The sequence below is a fragment of the Podarcis muralis genome, chromosome 14, assembly GCF_964188315.1.
Source record: "Podarcis muralis chromosome 14, rPodMur119.hap1.1, whole genome shotgun sequence".
Lineage (NCBI taxonomy): Eukaryota > Metazoa > Chordata > Lepidosauria > Squamata > Lacertidae > Podarcis > Podarcis muralis.
In genome coordinates, this window is record NC_135668.1 from 44,504,607 (window position 1) to 44,524,881 (window position 20,275).

Genomic DNA, 20,275 nt, shown 5'->3' on the forward strand with positions numbered 1-20,275 from the left:
CCCCTCCTCCTGACGATCGGAAGGGGCATTCTGGATTGAATGTGATGGTGTTTTTTCTTTTTTTTTCTTTTTTTTGTATCCTGTTTGGTGAAGTTTGTTTTATTGTTTGAAACTTTAATAAATATCCTTTTAAAAAAAACAACAAGTACTGTAGCTGGAGAAGGGAGGGTCCGTCTTCTTTTCCGATGAAGTGTCATCCACATGAAAGCAAGGAAGCCCCAACAAGAAGACAACTATGGCCAAATCGTTATGTAATTCTATTCTGTCTCTGTGCCTTCTCTGCTCTCCAGAAGAATTAGAGAAAATGGAGGTGGCTAAATTAATCCATCTCTCTCTCTCTCTCTCTTTCTTTCTTTCTTTCTTTCTTTCTTTCTCTCTCTCTCTCTCTCTCTCTCATCTGCAAACAGATGCCCTTTTCTACTGTTGCAATTTCCTTTCACGGAGGCAAATATTTGGTTTCTATTATCACCGTTTCATCTCCACTCTCTCTTGTGTCATAAAAATAGATGTCGGCGCAGCTTCTCCATTTATGAGTACATCTAGATTAATTTGTATTCTGAAAGCTTTAAATCAAAATATTTTTTTTAAGACCAGACATAGATAAAGCATCATAATCCACTCCTGGGCTAAATTCCAATAAAAGAACAGGAGGGAGAGGGAGGATGAGACACAGGGATGGAATACACATCAAAGCAATAAGCAAGAGCAACCCCAATTACTCATTAAGATTCACGCTCAGTCAACAGCACTGGCAACTATTTCCATCAGACACAGAATACACTCCCCACCAGTTCATTTCTCTTCATGGTGGCCAGAGGGGTGGGAATGGGCCTTTCTCAGCCCAAGGGCCACATTCCCTTCTGGAAAACCTTCTGAGGGCCACAAGCCAATGGTAGGTGGGGTGGGAGTGGGTGGAGCAACAAATGCAAATATTACCTTTGTACAGTAGGCCAGTTTCTAGTCACGCATTCTGTTATGTATAATTGTTGAATTGATGCTGAAATGAAGAATGCCTGTGTGTATTGCTGAAAGGGTTTAACTGGAAGATTCCACTGAAGCTAGAGAACAGCAAGAAGTGGTCTCTGATTTCCTTTACGGGTTAATGATTACTGTTGTTCTCCACTAGCTAACACGTGAGTGTTTAACCTTAGATCAGGTGACAAAGGTGTTTGCCTGCAAATCTCCATTCTGAAAGGGAGTTGCCTTGAGTCTTTGTTCTCAAGCTCTGTGAAAGTAAGAATGTGGAAACGACTGTCCAGAAAAACAGCTCCATGCAAAATTGAGACTGTGAGGAGAGAGACCTTTGATTTGGGTCTGTTTGGAATTTTATTTTATTTTTAAGATGCTGATCCTGTGCTGGACAGCACAAGATATTCTATGGAATTGTTTGGATGCATCATTTGCTGCAGGGATGCGGGTGGCGCTGTGGGTAAAAGCCTCAGCGCCTAGGGCTTGCCGATCGAAAGGTCGGCGGTTCAAATCCCCGCGGCGGGGTGCGCTCCCGTCGTTTGGTCCCAGCACCTGCCAACCTAGCAGTTCGAAAGCACTCCCGGGTGCAAGTAGATAAATAGGTACCGCTTACTAGCGGGAAAGTAAACGGCGTTTCCGTGTGCGGCTCTGGCTCGCCAGAGCAGCAATGTCACGCTGGCCACGTGACCCGGAAGTGTCTCCAGACAGCGCTGGCCCCTGGCCTCTTGAGTGAGATGGGCGCACAACCCCAGAGTCTGTCAAGACTGGCTCGTACGGGCAGGGGTACCTTTACCTTTACCTTTATCATTTGCTGCTTTTTCTGTTTTGAAGAAATGTTCGCAAGTAAAGTTTGTGAATAATATATAGTGGGACACCATATCTAGGCAATCAAAAGAAATTATCAGAATTCAAGGACAGATTCCAGTTGTGGGCAGCCTGGGGAAGAGTTGCTAAGGACACCTAGAGAGGCCAAGAGGTCCACATTTGGTTCCCTGGGGCTTTCTGCCCCTCTTTTGTTCCATCTGGTTTCAACCCACATTGCTACACGTGCTCCAAAGGTCAAGCTGATCACTGGGGCAGCAGATCGGTGTGTCAAGGTTAAGAATGGAAGGATCTGTCAATTCCAGTTCTCTCAGTTTCTTATTTTATTTTTCAGTCTTATATTTCGTGCTCCACATTTTACGTTTTACTGGCATGTAGACACCCTGTTTAAAACTCACCTGTTCAGCCATGCTTTCCAGGGTGTGTGGGTGGGGGTGGGGGTGTGATCCAGCTATGCGCAATGTATTAAGCCAATCTACTGATTTGTGGTGTATTCTGTGCTTGCTTAATTAATGTAACCGTATTGTTGATTTTTTTATGCGCTTCGCTGCCAGGATTTTAAAATTAATGTTGACAGCATAGGGGTTTTTTTTTAAAAAAAATGAAAGAATGCAAATGAAAGTAAATAATTATTGCAGCGCGAGTTTTTGGGAACAAGAACTTTTGTTGTTTGGGGGCAATTAGTTTCATTAGTTAAGTCAGGAAAGAAAAAGCTGTAGGAGTACCAGACTCAGCTGCAAGTCCTTTGCAATTACTTAGGCTGCATTGCCGCTTTTGACGGGGCCTCAAGCGATGGTTGGTTCATAATCTCCAGAAACCCCAGAAATGGAATGATTCAGCATGAAATGCCTGAGTCACTTCATCACAAAAGGCCTCTACTGCATGCTCTTCCCAGCAGGTACTTGAGCATTACTTTGCCTTTTAGTCTGTATTTTTCTTCCCAGGTACTAGCAGTTCTAACTAGTTTTGACACTGACATGGTAGTAGTAGCTCGGAAATGTCAACTGGTCAAAAGAGCTGCAGCCATATTGTTGCAGCATATGATTCCTTTGTTGCAACAGCTGCACTGGCTAATGGTCTGGATTGGGGCCAATTCAAAGAGCTGGTAGTAACCAGAAGGCAGATGGATGAGGTGAGGGCAGGCTGAAGGCTTCTTCTTCTTCTTCTTCCTTCTTCTTCTTCTTCTTCTTCTTCTTCTTCTTCTTCTTATTATTATTATTATTATTATTATTATTATTTTATACCCCACCCATCTGACTGGGTTTCCCCAGCCACTCTGGGTGGCTCCCAACAGAATATTAAAATGCAATAAAACATTAAACATTAAGAACTTCCCTAAACAGGGCTGCCTTCAGATGTCTTCTAAAAGTCAGAGAGTTGTTCATTTCCTTGATATCTGATGGGAGGGCGTTCCACAGGGCGGGCCCCACTACCGAGAAGGCCCTCTGCCTGGTTCCCTGTAACCTCACTTCTCACAGTGAGGGAACCGCCAGAAGGCCCTCGGAGCTGGACCTCAGGGATTGAGTTTCATGGGGCAGTACCCAGTTGCCCCAAAGGACAGGCCCCCACAGGATCTAAAGGACAGTTCTCTTTCAAAGGGACCTGCTCCACTAAGATCTTAAGTGGAGTCACTGCTATCATTTTCCCTTGGGTTTTTCTTGGCCTTACCTGAAGATGTCAAGAACTGGACGTTTTGCATGCAGAGCATATGATGTCTCACTAAGCTACATACTTCCCCTAGTGCTTCAAATGTGAAAGACAATGCTACTCAGAGTAGACTTGCTGAAATTAATGGACATGACTTCCTCAGGCCCATTAAATCCAATGGGTCTACTCTGCATTGAACTTAGCTGGAGAAAACCCAACATCTAAAATTTATCTGTAGACATCCCCCCAGTCGCTGGCATTTCTCATTCAAATGAATCGTGCATTTTTTTCTTATTTAATCAATTCCATCTCTCTTGAAAAGGTCTCTTTGGAATTTCAGTACAAAGTGGGTGGAAATCCTCTCTTAAGAAGGAGAGGTGGAAATGCTATAATAAAGGGAATCCTACAAGACAATTAAGATTCATTCCCCGCTGCTGTTTAAAGAAATTTGGAAAAAAAATTAAATAAAGCCCTTCTGCAAGTCTCTCTCTTTTCCCTCAAGGTTATGAGGCATATTACAGCTTCAGGGTATGAGAACATTGTCAGTTAAAGTTATCTGCCTTTTACAAATGCAAAGTGATTTTTGGGCATGAACTTTAAAGCAATTGACAGCCTCTGTTGCGAGAGATGGGGGGGGGGGGAGAAAGGAGAAATAATTCTATGTCCTTCATGCTACCACACGTGTAATTAAATCTCTGCACTTAAAAAAAAATCATTTTGTACAGTAATTGGGGAGATGCTCAGAGTCCATTAACTTACTTTCCCCCAAGTTGCTGCTCATTCCAAGCCTATAAAGGTCAGTAATTTCCACTAAATGCTTCCTAAATTTGTTTGGAATTTTTGATGTTGTGGGAGGGACCTATAAACCAGTGTGCCCTCCAGATGTTGTTGGACTACAGCTCCCATCTTCCTTCTCATTGGTCATGCTGGCTGGGGCTGATGGGAGTTGGAGTCCATTAACACCTGAAAGACACCACATTGGCTAAGCCTATCCTAAGCATTTCAGACAGGGATGCGGGTGGCGCTGTGGTCTAAACCACTGAACCTCTTGGGCTTGCCGATCAGAAGGTTGGCAGTTCGAAGCCCCACGGCGGGGTGAGCTCCCACTGCTCTGTCCCAGCTCCTGCCAACCTAGCAGTTCGAAAGCACGCCAGTGCAAGTAGATAAATAGGTACCACTCCAGCGGGAAGGTAGACAGAGTTTCCATGCGCTCTGGTTTCTGTCACAGTGTTCTGTTGCAGTTTAGTCCTGCTGGCCACATGACACAGAAAGCTGCCTATGGACAAACACCGGCTCCCTTGGCCTGAAAGCGAGATGAGCGCTGCAATCCCATAGTCGCCCTTGACTGGACCTAACCATCCAGGGGTCCTTTATCTTTCACCTTTACCTAAGCTTCCAGGGGGATGCGGGTGGCGCTGTGGTCTAAACCACTGAGGCTAGGGCTTGCCGTTCAGAAGGTTGGCGGTTCGAATCCACGGACGGGGTGAGCTCCCATTGCTCTGTCCCTGCTCCTGCCAACCTAGCAGTTTGAAAGCATGTCAAAGTGCAAGTAGATAAATAGGTACTGCTCCAGCGGGGAAGTAAACGGCGTATCCGTGCACTGCTCTGATTTCGCCAGAAGCGGCTTAGTCATGCTTGCCACATGACCCGGGAAAACTGCCTGTGGACAAATGCCAGCTCCCTTGGCCAGTAAAGCGAGATGAGTGCCGTTCGCAACTGAACTTAACTGTCAGGGTCCTTTACCTTTACCTTTTAAGCTTCCAGGGCAAAGAACATGCATGGGACTTTTACCTTAGTGCAAGAGTGAGGAGCCTTAAACCCAGGGTCAGTTGTGATCCTCTAGGCCTCTATCTGGCCCCCAGAATTCTCAAGACCATCTCTCTCACTGGCCTTGATTTGCACCCGTGTTTATGCCCCTTGCTTGTCTGGATGGATAGAGGATAGAGAGGGGTGTGTGAGTGGTACAGAAACTATCCTGCTGTGCAAAGCTAACATTTAACTTTACTGCTCTGCCTCTGGCCCCACCCACCACTGCGCCACAGTGCTGTCAGGTAAGGAGCATCCTGAGTGAGGAATTAACTCTCTATTGTCAAAAGTACACTTACAAGTTAGGGAAAGGCATGTCCATCTGTCCTAGGCTTCTTGGTCACTCCTAGGTGTGCACCTGATGAGGCAGTTGCCGCAATAGAGAGGTCCCACCTCTGACCTCAGTTTCTGTATCTCCTCCCCCTGAGCTGCATGCATGTTTCAGCTCATGGATTGCTTTGGAAACTGCAAGTTAGCTAAACTTAACTTTAAATGCAAACCAAAATGTATTCCCCTCCCTGTTCATATACTACACTATGCACACAAGCATTGTTCCACCCAGCGGAAACATTTTCAGGACAGCATCTATTGTTAATTTAATTTAATTTCATTTAATTTATGAACCACTTCCCAAGAGGCACCCTGAAGTGATTGATTGACAATTTAATAAAAAATATATGGAACGGCTAAGTAAGTAAGTAAATGTTAAAAGCATTATGTGCACATGCAGAATTTAAAACAACAACAATATAATATATTCCTATCGTTATTGCGAGGAGGGCTGAGCTCAAAAGGTGGTGCTTTTCAACTTAAATGAATCCTATTTCAACAATTTACAAGTGAAAGCAAAAGTTCAGAATAAGGGCACTCTGAACTGGCTTTGTAATACAGGGAGGCCAAATATGATAGCTACATCGCATCACATTACATAATTTCTGATTTGGGAGGCTTACAAATGATACAAACAGAAGAAGGGGAGAACTGCAATTCATGGCTTAGGAAAACATTTAACCCCTTAAAATGCCCCTTTTATGCTAAACGGATTGGCATTGGGTAAAGCCAGTCTTATAATGCCACTCCAAAATATGCACCATGGACCTGGCTGGGCGAAGAGAAGTGGTGGGAGGCCACAGTCGGGGACCTCCCCCCAAAGGACTCAGAGCCCAGGGATTGGTGGTGGGACATTGCGGAGAGGTCAGAGGGAGAAGTTTGGGAGGAGGTGCAGAATGCGGAAGAGACAACAGGATTTAGTGAGCAGGAGGAGCCTGTGACAGGGAACAGTTCAGACTCTGAGGCTGAAGCAGAGAAAGGGGGTCAAGAGGCAGCTAGGGAGTCTCCCTTCTCCTGCGACAAGCTCCCCTTCCTCCTGGTCTCCAGGAACGTGTAGAGCAGTGGTGACCAAACCTGGCCCTCCAGCTGTTTTTGGACTGCAACTCCCATCATCCCTAGCTAACAGGACCAGTGGCCAGGGATGATGGGAATTGTAGTCCCAAAACAGCTGGAGGGCCAAGTTTGGCCATCACTGGACTGTAGAGTAATGAGAGCAGAACAGAGACCAGGGGTGCGCAGATGCAGTTTGAAGAGAGGAGGAGCCTTAGAGATGACTAGGAGGTGGGTTCCTTCAGTCCTGGCAACTGCTCCATAGGAGCAAGACCTACTGGGAAGTGTTGCTGAGAGCACTAGGTGGAGTTGTATGTTCGTTTCCTGGAATAAAGCGTTAACTTCCCTGGCAATGAAAACCTGCTTCTTTTATTGCTGCATATTGTCTGGCTCCAGCCCTGACAATATGCAGGCACAAGCTCCTTGTAAAACATGCAAGTAGCCAGACTGTAGGGTTCAATACAAGACCACACGCTTCAATAGAAACTCCAGGGGATGCTAAATAGGCATTATCCAAGCCACAAAGAAAAAGTGCATTCATGTCAACGCTTTCCATGCACACAGTGGCCCCAATTCAGCCATATGCGCACGTCTATTTCTGGAAGCAGAATATCTCCCTTCCCTCCACTCCCCAAGAATGATTAAAAGATGAACTGTTGGCTTGAGAGCTATTGAAATTTTAAAGCAGAACACCCATCTGCAGCTGGAGTTTGTTCTTTTGAAACATAGACACACAAACACACACGCTTGAAATGCTCTGGTTGTTTTTACTCCTTATGCAAATTATTAAGCTGCAGAAACAGCATCTATTTTTTCTCTTCTGGGGTCTTGCCGCTCTACCGTATCCCTCGGCTTCAAGACCCTTCCCGCCCCCGCCACTGAATAAGAGCCAGCTATCAACCAGAAGCTGTATGCTGGGGGGGGGGGGATTACGAGAAGCCTCTGGCTGATTCAGTATTATCTTTCAGCTGCTGAAACTAATATCAGCAGCCTGATCCTTAACAAGGTACTAAGCCGTGTTGATTTCCATGGAATGCAATCTGACAGGAGCGTGCTTAGAATTGCAGCTTTAATGGCATGCTGTTATTCAAACTGAGTTGTTTGGAACACTAGATTGGTTTAAATCTATATCTGTATATATGGGGAGCAGGGTCTGCATGCAAAAAGAGACCAAGTTCAATCCCTGGAATCTCCAGGTAGGGCTGGGGAAAAAATCCCTGCCTTAAACCCTGGAGAGCTGCTGTCGGTCAATGTAGACAACGCTGAGCTAGTTGGATCACCCACTGAGCTAGAGGGATCAGTGGTCTGACTTGATATAAGGCAACTTCAGATGTTCCTTTTAAATAAGCCAAGGAATTAACGTGGGTTGTAGCACTGGAGGGAATGGCCCTGCTGCTCCTTCTTAGGGGTATAAGAACATAGAAGAAGCCCTGAGAATTGTGGGAAGGAATGTGGAAATATCTAAATTAATGGTTCTTATTACCCCTGAGTAGTACCGAGTTAAAAACCAAAGAGGGATGTAAATGGGTAACATTGATGGTAATTGCAACCATACATAGAATGAAAGGGCTTAAGGTCAGTGAGAAAGAGGAGGGTTGGTTTGAGAAGATATTGAATTATTTGGGTAGGTTTGAACAATTCGGGGCAATTAGAATGTTAAAAGTTCAATAAACCTTGTGGAGGGAGAAGTGTTAAGGTATATAGAAGTGTACATATGGTTTATCTGAATATGTTATTATTGAATATTATTGAATAGGTATATTATTGAATATGTATACCCAATGTATCAGCAATGTTTCAGACTGGGGATATTTTCAGACCTACCTGAAGATGCTGGGGATTGAACCTAGGACCTGCATGCAAACCAAACGTTCAGCTACTGAGCTATGGCCCTTCCTAGAAGACACACACACACACACACACACACACACACACACCCCAGGACACCATACAATAACCTGTGCTGTTATGTATTATTGATCCTATTGATGTTTCAAGTTTGCAATCCCTTCTCACCGACAGAAAATAGGAGAGACCATCACAGAACGCTGCCATCTTATTGGCTCGGGGGGTACCTGAACCTCTTTTACCACGTCAATATTTCGTATAATTACTACCTTGACACTTTCAGGGATGGGAAGAATTGAAAAGCTTTCTGTCCCGTGGCTCCCATTTACAAGAATGTGCAGAGTGTTGCTTTGAAGAGCAGAGGTATCTGTGATGAGCCTGTCTCTGGTTATCATGGAATCAAATGATGGATGGCACTGTCAGGACTCTGAAATCAGCATGTCAACACAGCTTTAAACCTCCAGCTTCTATGTATTAAATTTCTACTGCAAAGTGGCATTGGAGAGAATGCAGCTCTGAGCCTTACTCCTGAGGTGCGCAGGAAAGCTGTGCATGCACAATGCAGTTGGGGGACCTCAGATGCTTATTGTTCTACACCCCTGCTGTGACAAGCTCCCCTTCCTCCTGGTCTCCAGGAACGTGTAGAGCAGTGGTGACCAAACCTGGCCCTCCAGCTGTTTTTGGACTACAACTCCCATCATCCCTAGCTAACAGGACCAGTGGCCAGGGATGATGGGAATTGTAGTCCCAAAACAGTTGGAGGGCCAAGTTTGGCCATCACTGGACTGTAGAGTAATGAGAGCAGAACAGAGACCAGGGGTGCGCCATGCTGGCTGATGGGAGCTGGAGTCCTACAAAGGAAAGATCATAGTTCGATGCTAGAGAATTGACTTTGAACCCAAGAAGGTCCTAAATTCAATCCACAGCATCTTCAGGTAGGGCTGGGAGAGATCCTTCTCCAGCAACAGCTATTCAGAGGTACACATGGGGGAGGCGTAGTCTAGTGTAGTGGTTAGAGTTTGGGGTTTAGCTTGAGAAGATTTGGATTCAAATCTCAGCCCCAAGGCTTAATAGGTGACCTTGGGACCAGTCACTGTCTCTCAGCTTAGGACTGTCACAAGGATAAAGAAAGGAGAGGAGGCATGAGGATCTGAAATCTTAGAATCTGTATACCTGAAAGAGTGTCTCCACCCCCATCATCCAGCCCGGACACTGAGATCCAGCACCGAGGGCCTTCTGGCGGTTCCCTCACTGTAAGAAGTGAGGTTACAGGGAACCAGGCAGAGGGCCTTCTCGGTAGTGGCGCCCGCCCTGTGGAACACCCTCCCTTCAGATGTGAAGGAAATAAGCAGCTATCTTCTTTTTAAAAGACATCTGAAGGCAGCCCTGTTGAGGGAAGTTTTTAATATTTAATGCTGTATTGTTTTTAACACTTGATTGGAAGCCGCCCAGAGTGGCTGGGGAAACTCAGCCAGATGGGTGGGGTATAAATAATAAATAATAAATTATTATTATTATTATTATTATTATTATTATTATTATTATTATTATTTAGAAAGCTACTGCTAGTCAGTGTAAACATAACTGAGCTAGCTGGACCAATGGCTTCTTATGCTCTTTCCTATGGAGGGACAAAGGTTCCCCAGCCTTGAACTGGAATCTTAGGCTTAACCAAGCATGGTGGTCCAGGGGTGCGGAGAGAGATCTGTTCCCATGTGGAATTTAGAACTGGGAAAATGAGAAACTGAAACGGACAAATCCATCCATCCCCAATGGAGAGGCAGAGGAAACCAATAACATAATAAGATTCTGCTGGATCAGGCCAATGGCCCCTCTAGCCCAGCATCCTGTTCCCGCAGCGGCAGACCACCACGGGAGACCCAGAAACAGGAAGTGCTGCGGAAAGAGCACATTTGAATGGCTTAGGAAAGTCACTAGTTACAGGATAACAAACTGAAAAAGTAGTCATTTGATTCCCCTCCCTGTGATCTACCAAGCTCCACCATCACCTCCAGGGGGACAGGATGATTACTGAATTTTTCGTTTTATAGTACGCACCGGACCATAGGAGGGGGAGAACGGGGGGGGGGGATTATCCCCTTCTCTGCTCAGCGCCCCTTCAACGAAGCGGCAGGAGAAACAGAGCCCCTTCCATTTCTCCTCCCGCTTCACTGAAGGGGCGCTGCGCAGAGAGGGAAAACTGTGCAGCGGCTCTCCAGTAAAGCGAAGCCTGGAGAGCAAGAGGGATTGGTGTGCACTGACCCCTCTCGCTCTCCAGGCTTCAGACAGCTATCTGCAAGCCTTCTGAGTGCAGCGAGAACTCCCGCTGCTCTCCGAAGGCTTGCGGATAGCTGCCTGAAGCCCCCGGAGCGCAGCGGCAGTTCGCGCTGTGCTCCGGGGGCTTCAGGCTTCTCCTTTTTAACTGCGGGGCTGGGGGTGGGGGAAGCCCAGAACAGGTCCGAGAGCACGCAGCCTTGCCTCCGCTCCCAGAGCTTGCGGGGCTGGGGCAGGGGAAGCCCAGAACAGGTCGGGGAGCGGCGGTCCCTTCTCCCTCCTGGGGAAAAGCCCGCAAGAGCCGCACGAAGCTTGTGTGTGGCTCTTGGGGGCTTTTCCTGCCTGCCTCCCCCTGCATTCACTCCATAGGACGCACAGACTTTCCCCCCTTTTTAAGAGGGAAAAAGTGTGTCCTATGGAGCAAAAAATACGGTACCTTGTGACAAGGGGCTTTCCACATGCTCTGTTTATTGTCACCCATTAATGAGAACCCAGCAGCATGCAGGAAGCATGCCTTCTCATTTTGAGCCAAACAATCCCTGGATGCGGTTTTTAATTACGACTGCTTAAAAAATACAATTGGACATCTAATCAGCTCTAAATGAAATGCCTACTTGGGAATCTTAATTTTAGCAGATGCACCATCAATATTTATTGGGTGTAGGCTTCTCTCTTCCCTCTCCCACACTCTTTCCTTCCCCCTTAGGAAAGGGATAGCAAAATATAGATCAAAAGTCAAACTGACCACATTCCCCCCCCCCTAAATTAAATGCCTTCCCCATTGTGTTGGGGGTCATGCGGTGGAAAAGAACTCCATGATGAATTGAAGAAGAGGCATTCACAAAGCATGCCAGGCAAATTAAATTGGAAAAGAATGGATAAATTTATTACCATTGCCTGGGTGGCTGTAATTGTAGAGGCATGTCTATTATAGCAGATGCAGTACACAGTCTAAGAATAGCTGTTCTCCCCATTATTAGGAGAGCAGACCAATTGTGAATGGGTGATTGATTGACGCTAGAAGGAAGCAGCAAGGGTTGTGGGAAAGGCAGAAACGTAGTTCTCCCCGGTGCATCATTCTAAGACCAACAGCCTCTCAAAGTGCCTGTTTGCCTCCACTTATGCTCTGCTTGTTTGCTTCTAAATGCGGCAAATATCACAAAGGCACCTTTAGCCAGGGCTGCCCTTGAGAAGAGAACTTCTAACACCTTGTTCAATGCTCCATGGGTTAAAAGGCACAGGAACCTGCCACCACCTCTTACAGTATCTCAGTTTCCTCAGCCTTGCAGAGCACAGTGGCTACAAAACAAGGTGCGGGATCTCTGATCAATCAGTCACTTCCTTCGGAGAGGCAGAACATACCACATACCATGTCTAGTCTGCCTACCTAAGCCTTCAGTTGGCTCTAGCTCCTTGCAGAGACAGTAACTTCTATACCAGGCATGTCCAAAGTCCGTTTTGGGGGCCTAATCTGGCCCCCGTGGCAGTTTATTTCCTGGGGGTAAAATCCTAAAACAAAACCTCCACTTCAATCCTTAAAAAGGTCAACAACTTTGGTTGGCCCTTTGGTTGGCCCTCACGGCCCTTCACTTCAAGTTTGGACACCACTGTTCTACACACCTTTCCTACCAGGGCCCCTTAGAGCTGTCCAAGGTCCTGTTGGCTCTCTGCTGGACTGGATGCTTGAATGGATGCTTCCAGATTCCCCTGTGATCCTCAAGCTCCCACCGAAGTGGACAGTAGCAGGTCAGCAGAGCACAAGAACTTTTTGTTGCACCAGCAAAGTTCAACTGCAGAGGAGGGCCACCAAGAAGATGAAGGGTCTGGAAACCAAGCTTAATGATGAATGGTTGAGGGAGTTGGGTATGTTTAGCCTGGAGAAGAGGAGACTGAGAGGTGATGTGATAGACATCTTCAAATATCTGAAGGGCTGCCACATGGAAGACCGAGCTAGCTTTTTTCTGCTGCTACAGGAGGGATGACCTGAACCAAGTGATTCAAATTACAAAGAAGGCGATTCCAACTAAACATTGGAGGGGAATTCTGATGGTAAGAGCTGTTTGAAAGTGGAACAGACTACCTCGGAAGTTGGTGAGCTCACCTTTGTTGGAGGTTTTTAAGCAGAGGTTGGGTGGCCATTCTATAGCTGTGACTCCTGCATTGCAGGGTGTTCGACTAGATGACATCTGGGATCCCTTCCAACTCCACAATTCTATGATTTTATGAACAGGAGCTGAAAGCTCCTTACACTGCTTTTGGTCCCAGAAGTTCAAATGGCCAGCTTGAGTCAGCAGAGTATCTGGAGCCTGGAAGTGCTCCACTGGGAAGCTGCCTCCTGCAGTTCACTTCTATCCAAAGCCCTAACTAGATATTACTCTGATCTAGCAACGATAATTCTGACAATTCTTTTCTATTCTTAGTGAATCTAATAATCAATGTTACATGTGTACATAAATTAATTAAGTGGCGGCTAACTGTCTACAGCGCCTGCTGAGAATTAGATGTTAAATTTGGTAGAAAATCACACGGTATTATGTTGAAATGTTGAGCGCTGCTCATAAAATTGAGCATTTAATGGAAGTGACAGGCTGAATTCCCAGTGATGTCTGATTTTGGTAGATCAGCTGCTTCTGACGAACACATACAAAAGATGTGATAGAATGACTAAGGCAAAGGAGGCCTGCTTTCATGGGGGAAGCAGAACAATCTTATTTCAGTCATTCATCACAAATCCTGAATCATTAGAGGAAAGAGGGATGTTAAAAATGTGTACATAGGATTTGGGCAGAAGCCAATGAGAAATCTCTCACCAGTCTTCTAAAAGCTCTGTAGATCCAGCTAAGCTCAAAGTCTGTGAACAAGGAATGCCTTCATCAGTATGCTATTAAAATCCAATAACATACTGTGCTGGCCCATTAAACAAGTCATGATCCCAATAAATTGAGCTGAATTATTTGCCTGGCTTTGTGATGTAAACACTTCAGGCTACCAGAATATGGAAACTCCACTTTAATGCTTTTCTGCATCACTGAAGATGGGACTTATATAATCTCAAATAGTAAGCAGTACTTATTTAGAAATAGCAGCACCTCACACCTACAATGCTCAGGAATTCTAAGGAACCTCAGAACCAGCAGAGTTTGGAAAAGTTTGGTCTGCTGAGTTTTTTCAAAATGGCATCAAGTTGTATCCCAACACAGACAAATAATAGTAATCTGCTTCTTCATCTCAGGAACCATCATAAGTTTGGTTGAAATGAATGGAGTTTTGAAAGGTTCAGCCCATCATCTTGCTTCAAAATGGTGCCAATTTTCCCCCCAAACACTGACTCCTTCATCTCAGGAATCATCATGCAAAATGTGATTGCAAATCCCTTAAGCAGTGTCCAAATGCTTAGTGAAAAAGCAACTTTTGAAAACATAGTCTATAGGCCAGCCATTGTGGAGTATTCAAAAATATGGTTTTCCATGGTAGCAGCTGGTGTGACAGGGCAGATCTGTGTAGCCACCTTCCTTGCATCACTGATATTTACCTGGTTCGGGGAGTGGCAGGACAGGAAGCATCATAGTCAAGGCTGTGCAGATGTGCCAGCAATGCTCCTGACAGTGTGCTTGTGCAGCCCCAACCTCTCTGCTCCCCTGCTCCCCATTATTCTTCAGAGTAAAGTTCTCTTCCTTACACTGAAGTAAGAACCATTTTCATTGTGCTTTGGGACACTGTGCTAGTTGTCTATATATTTGAGACACTGTTTAAGTAGTTCAAGATATCTTCTCCTATGTCCCGAAGGTCGGTCTTCTAGACCAGAGGTAGGGAACATTTTTCAGTCCAAAGGCCACTTTCCCTTCTGCTAGCAAGAGGCATTATTGGCGCTCAACGACACATTCTAGTCAGGCAAAAACACTCAAGAAAATGCAAAGCAGGGCTGGTGAAGAGTGCTGGATGAGAAGAGGTGTGGTTGGGGAGAGTTCCGAGGGCCTGATGGAGATGCCTGAGCGGCCAATTTTGGTCCCTGAGCTTATGTTATGTACCCCTGTTCTTGACTCTGTTCCAAGTGACTTTTGTAGAAATGGAATTAGGCATGATAAGATATATTATTTTGTTATCTTTCCTTGCTCACGTGAAATCAGCTGAATACTATCCTTTGTGGCTTAAACTTGGAAGCAACGACAAGGTTGATTTAAGCTTTTAGAAACAATAATCCAGGGTGCTTTAAGGCAGGCTGGATTTTCCTGGTATTTCACCTCCCCCCACCCTAAAAATACAATCACATAAACATTGTTTTGTGAAGAAGTAAAAGTAGTATTTACTTACATAATTAGGACTTGAAGCAGCAGTTACAGTAGCAAAATGAAGGCAGGTTTATAACTACTATCTAATTTACAAAAGTAGAGAATCTAAATTCAAGATGGTGTCTGAGCTGTAGAGTTCAGACATGCATGTGTGGTAAGCTTGGAGGCATGATGAAGAAAGAGAAAGATCCCTGGGCAGGAAGGAAGTATGTAGTGTTACAGCTTCCTGCTGAGGTAGATACAGGAAGTGATCTCAACAGAGTTCTTGCTAGCAAATTTTACAGGAAAGCTCTGTGAGCCTCAGCCTCTTCATGTGCCTACCTGGCAAAACATGAATTGTTGGTTTGACTGCAGTAATGTCCCCCAACTTTGTCTCAGCATAATTAAAGCAGACAGGAGTCTCTTTCTCAAATTCATCTAAGGCAACTTCAGACAGAACAAGACATCCATGGGAGTCTAAGCACAGCACACATACTTCTAATTCATAACTAGTGTGCTTATCATTCTAGAGGCAACACCAGGATGTAAGGAACAACAAGCAAAAGTGTGTGTGCTCACCGCTCTCTTATCTACTGAACGGGCCATACTTAGAATTCTGTATGGAATAACACTTCCAGAGTAAATAATACATAGCCTTCCAAATGCATCATAAAATTTAATTCAGTCTTCTTCCAGTGGGTCTTTTGATCTTGGCAAGGTTCTAAATAAATTGGGCCAGATCCACTCCAGGCACAAGGAATTGAAGCCTCAATCTGATGTAGGATTGCACACATGAGATTTGGTTTCTGTGTGTATGCAGGGAAAGGGTGTTAGACCACATTATGATTTACACACCTCAGTGCACTTCAGTGGGCTTTCCACATGTGCACCCTGCTGTGAAAGGCCACCAACAGTATGGCTTCTTGTTCCATGTACATGAATTGGAACAGAAACCATCCATGTGGATAGTAGATGCATTGGATTCACAACTGATAGCTAGGATCAATGTTGTGTACTTAGGAATATAGGAAGCTGCTTTCTACCGAGTCAAACCATTGGTCTACCTACCTCAGTATTGTCCAAGCTGATTGGGAATGGCTCTCCTAGGCCCACAACTCCCATTATGCATGACCATTGACCATGTTGGCTGAACTAATGGAAACTGGTGTCCAACAACATCTAGAAGGCACCATGTGGACTTTCTCTGCTCTACACAAACATCCTTTAAGATGTAACTGCCTTCTCACATTCATATTTCTACCATGCATGGAAAGAATCTCCTTTTCAACCTCTACACATACCCAACAGCTTCTGTCATCCGGTCTACTTATTCTACTCATTTTCCTGGCAGATGGATTCCATTGTGTGGCCTTCTCAAAACAATCATCTTTATAATTCATTGCAAAAGAGAAACATAAGGTTGTGTCCAATGTCAGTCCTACTCAGAGCAGAACCATTCAAATGAATGGACGGGACTAATTTAGGCCCATTAATTTTGATGGGCCTTCTCCAAGCAAAACCTACTTGGATTCGACCCATGATCCTTTAGTAAATTTTGAAAAATCTCACTCTTCTTGAAGAATTCTTTGGGATTTGAACACCTCTGTGCCATATCATTATGCAAGTCTTTTTCTCCACTATGTCCATGTGTAAAGTGAATAACATAAGAAGAGGCTTGCTGGATCAGACCCAAGTTTCATCTAGTCCAACACCCTGTTCCCATAGTGGCCAACTGTGCAGCCAGGCACACAGAAGCACCAGACACATTATTTATTATTTATTATTATTATTATTATATATTCTTTCCTTCCTCCCAAAGGAGTCCAGGGCAGTAAACACATCAGCTTAGAAAAGGCATTCTAGAAAAAGTTAAAACGCAGTCTCTCAAGCAGTGATCTCAGGAACAGTGTCTTCCAGCCATCAAATGCCTGGACAAACGTTTTTAAATTCCATTGAAAGTCAATAAAGAGGGGCTCCCTCACCAGGGAGAGCATTCCACAAATGGGGAGGTGCCACTGAGAAGGCCATATCATGAGTCAGTGCCAAAAGGGCAGTCTTCAGAGGGGGGCACCACCAAGAAGGCCTCACCTGCCAATCGTAGGATCCTCAACAGTTGAAACTGGAGAAGGCACCCTTTTAGGTCCCAGGGTCCCAAGCAATTTAGTGCTAACACCTTGAATTGGGCTTGTGCAATGCTTTTGAGACATACCAAGACCCAGCCCTGCTGGACTGCTCCACTTGCCAGCCTAGCAGTCATGTTGTTCTCTAGCTGCAGCCACTGAACCATTCTGCAATAAGTTCTCATGTTTCTCCAGCATTCTTCCTTCTCTTCTCTTCTCTTGCCTTTTCCTAAAGGACTACCGTTTTCTTCAAAAGCAGGAGCATCCCTTCTAGCCCAAATGATCAAAAGGTGGGTCATTGGCTCATTGCATTAGATACTCCCTGCCGCCACCGCCGCCCTCAATTAGCTTGCATGGGTCTCTCCTTTGCTCGCCTCCGTAAGTTAAATTTGTTAATTTGATTCTCCCAGAGTTGTCAGAACACACGATAATTAATCACCCCCTCACAGTTCCAGTGCCATTGCTCTCAACAGATGTATTTCTCTGTCTAATAAATTCTTCATTAATTCCCCAGAAAAGCTCCTTCATCTTTCCATCAAAAGAATCCCAATTTCTCCTGAACAGATGATGTCTCTTTGGTCTGGCAGAGGCCTGGGGCTGCTACACAACAATCTCATCCCACATACTTGAATAGGAAGAGAAGGGCGAAGAAACGCGATCAAATCAAACATTCTCCTCTGCCAACACTCACGTTAACACTTATGCTCTCGTTGCCCTCTGTTGACAAGGAAGCACCCTTAATTTATGGGAAATGTCTCTGTTAAATCGCTGGAGAAATCCGAAGGGTGCCGAAGAATCAAGGTTGTATTGGCCTGATGTTTTTCAAATGGAGATTCTTCCTCAAAAGCATGGCAAATCAGAACAATGAACATTACATTAGTGCTGTTGAAACAATTGCACAGTGAAGTGGGGAAACAATACAAGACAGTACGGTGTAGTGGTTAGCGTTAGGTTTTCTTAATGTGGTCAATGGTGCTACTCAGAGAGGTGTGTGTGTTTGTAATCTTAGCCTGCATGGCGGCACGCCTGTGAACTATCGAAATTTCAGCACACCTGTGGTATGTTAGCAACTTGCCTAAGTAGCAGGGAGAGTTTACTTGCTGCACTGAATGCTGCGATGTGATAGGATAATTGATTATTTTGAATACTGTATTTAAGTTGACCAATTGCTCTGTATCATATCTTGCTATTTTGCTCTCTTGTTTTGTACTCTCTGTTTGACCTACTAATTGACTAGTGTAGTGTTAAAGAATTTGGTTAATGACTGGGGAGTGTGTAGTGGTGAGAAGGGGTGTTTTGCAGCTGTTTGATTATTAATTAAAATAAAGCTAAGCAAAGATATTGCGGGCAAGTTTTTATTCCATCGTCCCAGCCATTGCACAAACTTGGTTGGCAAAGAAAAGTCCAACAGTTAGGGTGTCGGACCAGGACCTGGGGACAAGCGTTCAAATCCCCGCGCAGCCTACTGGGTGACCTTGAGCCAGTCACTGCTGTCTCTCAGACTAACCTACCTCACAGGGTGGTTGAGCGGATCAAATGAGGAGGGAGAGAACCGCAGGTGCCACCTTGAGGCCCTCAGAGAGAAAGGTGGGGCCCAAATGCAACAATTAATTAATTAACAGTAAGAAATAGGACGTTAAATATCTTACAACACTTTTGTTCACATTTATCTGTATCTGTATCTGTATCTGTATCTGAGGTCCAGTGCCGAGGGCCTTCTGGCGGTTCCCTCACTGCGAGAAGCCAAGTTACAGGGAACCAGGCAGAGGGCCTTCTCAGTAGTGGTGGAACGCCCTCCCACCAGATGACAAAGAAATAAACAACTATTGGATTTTTGGAAGACATCTGAAGGCAGCCCTGTTTAGGGAAGCTTTTAATGTTTAATAGGTTGTTTTATTCTAATATTCTGTTGGAAGCCGCCCAGAGTGGCTGGGGAAACCCAGCCAGATGGGTGGGGAATAAATAATAAATTATTATTATTATTATTATTATTATTATTATTATTATTATTATTTCTAGTCCAGCTTCCTGTTCTCACAGCAGCCAACCAGATGATTGTGGGAAGCCCACAAGCAGGACCTGAACACAAGATCACTCTCCCCTCCTGTGGTTTCAGAAGCATGCAGCCTTTGCCAGTGGAGGTAGATCATCACCACTGAAAGCCTCATCCTCCATGAATTTGTCTAAGTGAATTCACTAACAAAATGAATTTCAGTAGAGAAAAATATACGGTGCTGCATAGGCACAAATAACCAGATGCACAAATTAAGATGGGGGACACCTGGCTTACTAGCGGTACATGTGAAAAGGATTTAGTGGTCTTGGTGGACCACAAGCTTAACATGAGTCAACAGTGTGATGCAGCAGCAACAAAAACCCTAATGCTATTCTAGGCTGCAGCAACAGAAGTGAAATATACTTGGAGTCGAGTGGATTTCATGTTCTTTATTCAGCTCATAGTAGGGAGGAATGGAAGTTCCTCCAAAATATCTGCTTTATATACATTATTTACACAATGGGCCCCACGTGATTGGGTAATTTTGGGATTCTCCTGTAGGCCAATCAGGTTGCGGATTCACTTCCACCTGGAGTTGGATTGGGTGGCTCCTGCGGACCAATCAGACTGCTGCATTCTGGAACCTATTGTTCTAGGACCAATCAGACTGCTACATTTTGGATCCTATTCAACTCAGTACATAACAAGAAGTATAGTGTCCAGATCAAGGGAAGTAATAGTACCTCTGTATTCTGCCTCGGTCAGACCACACCTGGAGTACTGTGTCCAGTTCTGGGCACCACAGTTTAAGAAGGATGTTGACAAACTGGAACATGTGCAAAGGAGGGCAGCCAAGATGATCAAGGGTCTCTGATTCTAAAGCCAGTTGCCCTTTTCCCAGACTCTACCTGGAGACTGATATCAATGCAAATTTTATTGCTTTAATACCAATACATCTTTTTCCCCCCCTCCCGCAGCCTTTGCTTAAATTGCAAAGCATACTGGAGAACTCGAATGCATCCTGTGGCATGACATTTTGGCTGGCCTTCTAAAGGCCTTGTCCCACTAGAGATTCAGACCCAGCAGGTTGTATCCAAAGTAGCACTAAGTGAAAGTCATTTAGCGGCATACTTGTTCCGCTGGCA